Source organism: Schistocerca gregaria, unplaced genomic scaffold (genome assembly GCF_023897955.1).
Source record: "Schistocerca gregaria isolate iqSchGreg1 unplaced genomic scaffold, iqSchGreg1.2 ptg000705l, whole genome shotgun sequence".
Classification (NCBI taxonomy): domain Eukaryota; kingdom Metazoa; phylum Arthropoda; class Insecta; order Orthoptera; family Acrididae; genus Schistocerca; species Schistocerca gregaria.
This window is the reverse complement of record NW_026062083.1, coordinates 2,501-12,500: the sequence shown is the minus strand read 5'-3', so window position 1 is coordinate 12,500 and position 10,000 is coordinate 2,501. Positions and strand designations below refer to the sequence as shown.

Here is a 10,000-nt window from a genome sequence, read left to right as displayed (position 1 = left end):
CACAACGTGAATCGCACGTCAGCCAGACACTCGAACATGCACCACTCTCGGCCTGCAACGGAGACACACAATACGTAAACATCTGGAATGCGACAATGTCGAGTGCATCCTCTCTGCCACATTGCACCGTCGACACTATGATAACCAGAGCAGTAGGTCCACCTATAAAAGCACAATACCCCACTCCTCCGACAACTACCATTGCTCAGATAAATCAACACCACCAACACACATCCTACACAGAGGGGCACCAAATATCATCCCCCGCCCTCGTGTTATACCACATGAAAAATTGCAGAAGTGAGAGACACACATCCGCCAGCCTCTTGCTACAAGCATCGAACCGACGTGACGTATCTGACGGTGACTCAGGCATCCGTGTACTGCCACCACTATCCACCCCCCCCCCCTCTCTCTCTGCCCCCTTCCCACACAATACCAAATTTAACCAACTTTATCGCTTAACCTAACTGTGGCTGTACCAGTTTATCGCTTAACCTAACTGTGGCTGTACCAGTTTATCGCTTAACCTAACTGTGGCTGTACCAGTTTATCGCTTAACCTAACTGTGGCTGTACCAGTTTATCGCTTAACCTAACTGTGGCTGTACCAGTTTATCGCTTAACCTAACTGTGGCTGTACCAGTTTATCGCTTAACCTAACTGTGGCTGTACCAGTTTATCGCTTAACCTAACTGTGGCTGTACCAGTTTATCGCTTAACCTAACTGTGGCTGTACCAGTTTATCGCTTAACCTAACTGTGGCTGTACCAGTTTATCGCTTAACCTAACTGTGGCTGTACCAGTTTATCGCTTAACCTAACTGTGGCTGTACCAGTTTATCGCTTAACCTAACTGTGGCTGTACCAGTTTATCGCTTAACCTAACTGTGGCTGTACCAGTTTATCGCTTAACCTAACTGTGGCTGTACCAGTTTATCGCTTAACCTAACTGTGGCTGTACCAGTTTATCGCTTAACCTAACTGTGGCTGTACCAGTTTATCGCTTAACCTAACTGTGGCTGTACCAGTTTATCGCTTAACCTAACTGTGGCTGTACCAGTTTATCGCTTAACCTAACTGTGGCTGTACCAGTTTATCGCTTAACCTAACTGTGGCTGTACCAGATTATCGCTTAACCTAACTGTGGCTGTACCAGATTATCGCTTAACCTAACTGTGGCTGTACCAGTTTATCGCTTAACCTAACTGTGGCTGTACCAGTTTATCGCTTAACCTAACTGTGGCTGTACCAGATTATCGCTTAACCTAACTGTGGCTGTACCAGATTATCGCTTAACCTAACTGTGGCTGTACCAGTTTATCGCTTAACCTAACTGTGGCTGTACCAGTTTATCGCTTAACCTAACTGTGGCTGTACCAGTTTATCGCTTAACCTAACTGTGGCTGTACCAGTTTATCGCTTAACCTAACTGTGGCTGTACCAGTTTATCGCTTAACCTAACTGTGGCTGTACCAGTTTATCGCTTAACCTAACTGTGGCTGTACCAGTTTATCGCTTAACCTAACTGTGGCTGTACCAGTTTATCGCTTAACCTAACTGTGGCTGTACCAGTTTATCGCTTAACCTAACTGTGGCTGTACCAGTTTATCGCTTAACCTAACTGTGGCTGTACCAGATTATCGCTTAACCTAACTGTGGCTGTACCAGATTATCGCTTAACCTAACTGTGGCTGTACCAGATTATCGCTTAACCTAACTGTGGCTGTACCAGATTATCGCTTAACCTAACTGTGGCTGTACCAGATTATCGCTTAACCTAACTCAATTTGTCCCTTAACCTAACTCAATTTGTCCCTTAACCTAACTCAATTTGTCCCTTAACCTAACTCAATTTGTCCCTTAACCTAACTCAATTTGTCCCTTAACCTAACTCAATTTGTCCCTTAACCTAACTCAATTTGTCCCTTAACCTAACTCAATTTGTCCCTTAACCTAACTCAATTTGTCCCTTAACCTAACTCAATTTGTCCCTTAACCTAACTCAATTTGTCCCTTAACCTAACTCAATTTGTCCCTTAACCTAACTCAATTTGTCCCTTAACCTAACTCAATTTGTCCCTTAACCTAACTCAAGTTGTCCCTTAACCTAACTCAAGTTGTCCCTTAACCTAACTCAAGTTGTCCCTTAACCTAACTCAAGTTGTCCCTTAACCTAACTCAAGTTGTCCCTTAACCTAACTCAAGTTGTCCCTTAACCTAACTCAAGTTGTCCCTTAACCTAACTCAAGTTGTCCCTTAACCTAACTCAAGTTGTCCCTTAACCTAACTCAAGTTGTCCCTTAACCTAACTCAAGTTGTCCCTTAACCTAACTCAAGTTGTCCCTTAACCTAACTCAAGTTGTCCCTTAACCTAACTCAAGTTGTCCCTTAACCTAACTCAAGTTGTCCCTTAACCTAACTCAAGTTGTCCCTTAACCTAACTCAAGTTGTCCCTTAACCTAACTCAAGTTGTCCCTTAACCTAACTCAAGTTGTCCCTTAACCTAACTCAAGTTGTCCCTTAACCTAACTCAAGTTGTCCCTTAACCTAACTCAAGTTGTCCCTTAACCTAACTCAATTTGTCCCTTAACCTAACCCACGTTGTCCCTTAACCTAACTCAAGTTGTCCCTTAACCTAACTCAAGTTGTCCCTTAACCTAACTCAAGTTGTCCCTTAACCTAACTCAAGTTGTCCCTTAACCTAACTCAAGTTGTCCCTTAACCTAACTCAAGTTGTCCCTTAACCTAACTCAAGTTGTCCCTTAACCTAACTCAAGTTGTCCCTTAACCTAACTCAAGTTGTCCCTTAACCTAACTCAAGTTGTCCCTTAACCTAACTCAAGTTGTCCCTTAACCTAACTCAAGTTGTCCCTTAACCTAACTCAAGTTGTCCCTTAACCTAACTCAAGTTGTCCCTTAACCTAACTCAAGTTGTCCCTTAACCTAACTCAAGTTGTCCCTTAACCTAACTCAAGTTGTCCCTTAACCTAACTCAAGTTGTCCCTTAACCTAACTCAAGTTGTCCCTTAACCTAACTCAAGTTGTCCCTTAACCTAACTCAAGTTGTCCCTTAACCTAACTCAAGTTGTCCCTTAACCTAACTCAAGTTGTCCCTTAACCTAACTCAATTTGTCCCTTAACCTAACTCAATTTGTCCCTTAACCTAACTCAATTTGTCCCTTAACCTAACTCAAGTTGTCCCTTAACCTAACTCAATTTGTCCCTTAACCTAACTCAATTTGTCCCTTAACCTAACTCAATTTGTCCCTTAACCTAACTCAATTTGTCCCTTAACCTAACTCAAGTTGTCCCTTAACCTAACTCAAGTTGTCCCTTAACCTAACCCACGTTGTCCCTTAACCTAACCCACGTTGTCCCTTAACCTAACCGACGTTGTCCCTTAACCTAACCGACGTTGTCCCTTAACCTAACCGACGTTGTCCCTTAACCTAACCGACGTTGTCCCTTAACCTAACCGACGTTGTCCCTTAACCTAACCGACGTTGTCCCTTAACCTAACCGACGTTGTCCCTTAACCTAACCCACGTTGTCCCTTAACCTAACCCACGTTGTCCCTTAACCTAACCCACGTTGTCCCTTAACCTAACCCACGTTGTCCCTTAACCTAACCCACGTTGTCCCTTAACCTAACCCACGTTGTCCCTTAACCTAACCCACGTTGTCCCTTAACCTAACCCACGTTGTCCCTTAACCTAACCCACGTTGTCCCTTAACCTAACCCACGTTGTCCCTTAACCTAACCCACGTTGTCCCTTAACCTAACCCACGTTGTCCCTTAACCTAACCCACGTTGTCCCTTAACCTAACCCACGTTGTCCCTTAACCTAACCCACGTTGTCCCTTAACCTAACCCACGTTGTCCCTTAACCTAACCCACGTTGTCCCTTAACCTAACCCACGTTGTCCCTTAACCTAACCCACGTTGTCCCTTAACCTAACCCACGTTGTCCCTTAACCTAACCCACGTTGTCCCTTAACCTAACCCACGTTGTCCCTTAACCTAACCCACGTTGTCCCTTTGCCTAACATAGTTCACTGCTCGGAATCTCTGGTGTCGTTGTTATCCTCATGTAGATGTCTTGCGAGTGTTGCTTACTTTCCACATATTCCTGCTATCCACTGTCAATTGTACTGCAATAGGACTATATCGCCGACCCCCCCCCTCCCCCCCCTCTGTCCCCCTCTGTCCCCCTCTTTGTGTCTCTGTCCTCTCAAGCTGGTCGGTCTGGCGTTTGAGTGTTAAATGAGCCTCGCAGCTGTTCAGTTGCATTCAGATGTCGACGCCCTCAGTGTACGTCGTGGTATGGTCTGTGTCCATTGTCCGCTGATGTCGTACGCGTAACCCACACGCTGTACCGATCATCGGTCGTTACGTACAGAGTGAAGTAGTGTGATACGTGTGACCGTACGCTGGCTGTGCCCAACGGTGTCGAATCTCAATTTCCATATGTTGTGCTTGATGCTACTTGTCTCGTCTCCCAATAACAGCTAGGTTGCACTGTGGTACGCCGTAGAGGCGTGTGGGAGGAACGTACGAACGCATTGTATGTCACCCTGGGTCGCTGGGGGTGGTGGTGCGGTGAGTCAGGTCAGGTCAGGTCAGCGTGAGCCGTCTGATGTAGTGACGCGTGTATTCCGACTTTGTCGTATTGCCTCACACAAAGTGCTACCCTGGTGGACCGCGTTCCATATCTGGGACATGCCGCAGATGCCGGTTGACAGTGGATCGCGGAAGGTACATCGCATACGTGCGCGGGCCACCTTCCACGTGTTCTCTTCTGCACATGTCGCAGTGTGTATGTGGTCTGATGTAGCGTGTCGTGACACATGACATCCTGGCATGCAAGAATTGTTGAATTCGCAAATGTAGGTGGACATCTACGTTTACTGCCCAAGATACGCAAATGAACTGGAAATCCGTTGTTGAGCGGTTGTTCACGCTGGAGGTGAATCTGTGATGGCGACGATCGGTACAGCTATTAACCGGTTGTTTCAGCGGTACCCGCCACATCCACACGCGTGACTAGGCCCATGTGGGTATGAAGCGATACGCGGCGGTGGCTTGGTGGGACTGTTCCCGGCCGGTGAAGGGGGGCCGCCCGGCGTGTTGGCCGCGCGCTGCGTGGGCGCACGCGCAACAGGCGGCTGGTGGGGGGCGCCGAGTGGCAGGAGCGCCAGCCGACGGGCCCGGCAGGCGGCGCAGCTACGCTGCGGCGCACCCTGCACGCGGCGCCTGGCGGCCAAAGTTGGTTCAGCCGAGCCCGGTGCGAAGCGCGGTGGACATCTGCAGTGTGCTGGTCTGATTGAGGACTGTGTGCGTTGAGGATGCGCCGCCGCCTGGCACTCGGCGCCGCGACGCCGTCTGCTGCTCGGTCGCCCCAGCGGTTCTCGCAGGTGGTTTGTATCGCAGTTGTGCGGACGTGTTGGCGCGTGCGCTGTGCTGGGAGAGTTCGCTTCTGCACCCAAGTGGGGCTTTGCCCTTGTGTGGCGCTGGCGTTGGAGCTGCCGGTCACCATAGGTGGCGCGTGTTGTCTCCCGCCGGCAATGCCACGACAGCACGCTCCCGGGCCTCTGTCGGCAGCGGCAAGCTCAGTTGGGAGCAAGGGTGTTCGCACTAAAACCGTCTACTCGCCTAACTCCGGGCGATTGCGCCTCTCTCGAAACCGACCAAGTACCTAGGACGGCGCTGCGCGCCGCCGGGACCTGAGAGGGTTTCGAGGTGTATCGTGCAGGGGAGCTCGGCCTCCTCCTGTTTGCAGAATAATTGAGCGGACGCTTGCGTGTTCGCGCGGGCCCCCGGGACACACTCCCGGGCGGCCGGCTGCTCAGCTCTAGTTGACGCAGCTCCCTGGTTGATCCTGCCAGTAGTCATATGCTTGTCTCAAAGATTAAGCCATGCATGTCTCAGTACAAGCCGCATTAAGGTGAAACCGCGAATGGCTCATTAAATCAGTTATGGTTCCTTAGATCGTACCCACGTTACTTGGATAACTGTGGTAATTCTAGAGCTAATACATGCAAACAGAGTCCCGACCAGAGATGGAAGGGACGCTTTTATTAGATCAAAACCAATCGGATTGGCTTGTCTGGTCCGTTTGCCTTGGTGACTCTGAATAACTTTGGGCTGATCGCACGGTCCTCGTACCGGCGACGCATCTTTCAAATGTCTGCCTTATCAACTGTCGATGGTAGGTTCTGCGCCTACCATGGTTGTAACGGGTAACGGGGAATCAGGGTTCGATTCCGGAGAGGGAGCCTGAGAAACGGCTACCACATCCAAGGAAGGCAGCAGGCGCGCAAATTACCCACTCCCGGCACGGGGAGGTAGTGACGAAAAATAACGATACGGGACTCATCCGAGGCCCCGTAATCGGAATGAGTACACTTTAAATCCTTTAACGAGTATCTATTGGAGGGCAAGTCTGGTGCCAGCAGCCGCGGTAATTCCAGCTCCAATAGCGTATATTAAAGTTGTTGCGGTTAAAAAGCTCGTAGTTGGATTTGTGTCCCACGCTGTTGGTTCACCGCCCGTCGGTGTTTAACTGGCATGTATCGTGGGACGTCCTGCCGGTGGGGCGAGCCGAAGGGGTGCTTTCGCGTCCCGAGGCGGACCCCGTTTAAATCCTACCAGGGTGCTCTTTGTTGAGTGTCTCGGTGGGCCGGCACGTTTACTTTGAACAAATTAGAGTGCTTAAAGCAGGCAAGCCCGCCTGAATACTGTGTGCATGGAATAATGGAATAGGACCTCGGTTCTATTTTGTTGGTTTTCGGAACCCGAGGTAATGATTAATAGGGACAGGCGGGGGCATTCGTATTGCGACGTTAGAGGTGAAATTCTTGGATCGTCGCAAGACGAACAGAAGCGAAAGCATTTGCCAAGTATGTTTTCATTAATCAAGAACGAAAGTTAGAGGTTCGAAGGCGATCAGATACCGCCCTAGTTCTAACCATAAACGATGCCAGCCAGCGATCCGCCGCAGTTCCTCCGATGACTCGGCGGGCAGCCTCCGGGAAACCAAAGCTTTTGGGTTCCGGGGGAAGTATGGTTGCAAAGCTGAAACTTAAAGGAATTGACGGAAGGGCACCACCAGGAGTGGAGCCTGCGGCTTAATTTGACTCAACACGGGAAACCTCACCAGGCCCGGACACCGGAAGGATTGACAGATTGATAGCTCTTTCTTGATTCGGTGGGTGGTGGTGCATGGCCGTTCTTAGTTGGTGGAGCGATTTGTCTGGTTAATTCCGATAACGAACGAGACTCTAGCCTGCTAACTAGTCGCGTGACATCCTTCGTGCTGTCAGCGATTACTTTTCTTCTTAGAGGGACAGGCGGCTTCTAGCCGCACGAGATTGAGCAATAACAGGTCTGTGATGCCCTTAGATGTTCTGGGCCGCACGCGCGCTACACTGAAGGAATCAGCGTGTCTTCCTAGGCCGAAAGGTCGGGGTAACCCGCTGAACCTCCTTCGTGCTAGGGATTGGGGCTTGCAATTGTTCCCCATGAACGAGGAATTCCCAGTAAGCGCGAGTCATAAGCTCGCGTTGATTACGTCCCTGCCCTTTGTACACACCGCCCGTCGCTACTACCGATTGAATGATTTAGTGAGGTCTTCGGACTGGTACGCGGCATCGACTCTGTCGTTGCCGATGCTACCGGAAAGATGACCAAACTTGATCATTTAGAGGAAGTAAAAGTCGTAACAAGGTTTCCGTAGGTGAACCTGCGGAAGGATCATTACCGACTAGACTGCATGTCTTTCGATGTGCGTGTCGTGTCGCGCAACACGCTACCTGTACGGCAGTGGCCGTGCGCCGCGTGCGGAACCACGCGTGCCTCTCAAAACTAGCGGAAGTGTTGTTGTTGTGTGGTACGAGCGCTGAAGCTCTGGAGCGGCTGGCCTGCGGTACCTGGCGCCTGGCGCCGGTTTTGAATGACGTTCGCCCGAGTGCCTGTCCGCTCCGGTGTGGAGCCGTACGACGCCCATCGGCTGTGAGGCCGTTGGACACAAAAAAAATAGTGGAACAGGGGCCGTCAGACGCCTCAGTCCCGCAAATGCTACTGTCTTGAAAGAGACAGTGGGAGACTGAAAAGGAAAAGATCACCCAGGACGGTGGATCACTCGGCTCGTGGGTCGATGAAGAACGCAGCAAATTGCGCGTCGACATGTGAACTGCAGGACACATGAACATCGACGTTTCGAACGCACATTGCGGTCCATGGATTCCGTTCCCGGGCCACGTCTGGCTGAGGGTCGGCTACGTATACTGAAGCGCGCGGCGTTTGTCCCGCTTCGGAGACGTGGGAGTGTCGTGGTCGCCTGTGTGGCCGGCCGCGTCTCCTTAAACGTGCGATGCGCGCCCGTCGCCTGGCGGTTCGCATACCGGTACTTTCTCGGTAGCGTGCACAGCCGGCTGGCGGTGTGGCGTGCGACACCTCGTACAACGACCTCAGAGCAGGCGAGACTACCCGCTGAATTTAAGCATATTACTAAGCGGAGGAAAAGAAACTAACAAGGATTCCCCCAGTAGCGGCGAGCGAACAGGGAAGAGTCCAGCACCGAACCCCGCAGGCTGCCGCCTGTCGTGGCATGTGGTGTTTGGGAGGGTCCACTACCCCGACGCCTCGCGCCGAGCCCAAGTCCAACTTGAATGAGGCCACGGCCCGTAGAGGGTGCCAGGCCCGTAGCGGCCGGTGCGAGCGTCGGCGGGACCTCTCCTTCGAGTCGGGTTGCTTGAGAGTGCAGCTCCAAGTGGGTGGTAAACTCCATCTGAGACTAAATATGACCACGAGACCGATAGCGAACAAGTACCGTGAGGGAAAGTTGAAAAGAACTTTGAAGAGAGAGTTCAAAAGTACGTGAAACCGTTCTGGGGTAAACGTGAGAAGTCCGAAAGGTCGAACGGGTGAGATTCACGCCCATCCGGCCACTGGCCCCCGCCCTCGGCAGATGGGGCCGGCCGCCCGCGCGGAGCAATCCGCGGCGGGGTCGTGTCCGGTTGCCTTTCCACTCGCCGCGGGGTGGGGCCGTTCCGGTGTGCGGTGGGCCGCACTTCTCCCCTAGTAGGACGTCGCGACCCGCTGGGTGCCGGCCTACGGCCCGGGTGCGCAGCCTGTCCTTCCGCGGGCCTCGGTTCGCGTCTGTTGGGCAGAGCCCCGGTGTCCTGGCTGGCTGCTCGGCGGTATATCTGGAGGAGTCGATTCGCCCCTTTGGGCGCTCGGGCTCCCGGCAAGCGCGCGCGGTTCTTCCCGGATGACGGACCTACCTGGCCCGGCCCCGGACCCGCGCCGCTGTTGGCTCGGGATGCTCTCGGGCGGAATAATCGCTCCCGTCAGCGGCGCTTCAGCTTTGGACAATTTCACGACCCGTCTTGAAACACGGACCAAGGAGTCTAACATGTGCGCGAGTCATTGGGCTGTACGAAACCTAAAGGCGTAATGAAAGTGAAGGTCTCGCCTTGCGCGGGCCGAGGGAGGATGGGGCTTCCCCGCCCTTCACGGGGCGGCGGCCTCCGCACTCCCGGGGCGTCTCGTCCTCATTGCGAGGTGAGGCGCACCTAGAGCGTACACGTTGGGACCCGAAAGATGGTGAACTATGCCTGGCCAGGACGAAGTCAGGGGAAACCCTGATGGAGGTCCGTAGCGATTCTGACGTGCAAATCGATCGTCGGAGCTGGGTATAGGGGCGAAAGACTAATCGAACCATCTAGTAGCTGGTTCCCTCCGAAGTTTCCCTCAGGATAGCTGGTGCTCGTACGAGTCTCATCCGGTAAAGCGAATGATTAGAGGCCTTGGGGCCGAAACGACCTCAACCTATTCTCAAACTTTAAATGGGTGAGATCTCCGGCTTGCTTGATATGCTGAAGCCGCGAGCAAACGACTCGGATCGGAGTGCCAAGTGGGCCACTTTTGGTAAGCAGAACTGGCGCTGTGGGATGAACCAAACGCCGAGTTAAGGCGCCCGAATCGACGCTCATGGG

The 10,000-nt window shown here is 52.1% G+C and overlaps 2 non-coding genes and 1 pseudogene across 2 annotated transcripts; all 3 read left to right on the top strand.

The window, feature by feature from the left end:
- Positions 1–5,867: 5,867 nt before the first annotated feature.
- Positions 5,868–7,760, top strand: LOC126320235 (small subunit ribosomal RNA). Its single transcript, XR_007557972.1, has one exon. It is a non-coding gene; the product is annotated as a small subunit ribosomal RNA (ribosomal RNA).
- A 362-nt stretch (positions 7,761–8,122) lies between these two features.
- Positions 8,123–8,277, top strand: LOC126320177 (5.8S ribosomal RNA). The gene has a single exon (XR_007557923.1). It is a non-coding gene; the product is annotated as a 5.8S ribosomal RNA (ribosomal RNA).
- Positions 8,278–8,465: 188 nt separating this feature from the next.
- The window catches only part of LOC126320204 (large subunit ribosomal RNA), a 3,926-nt pseudogene continuing 2,391 nt past the window's right edge, over positions 8,466–10,000 (top strand).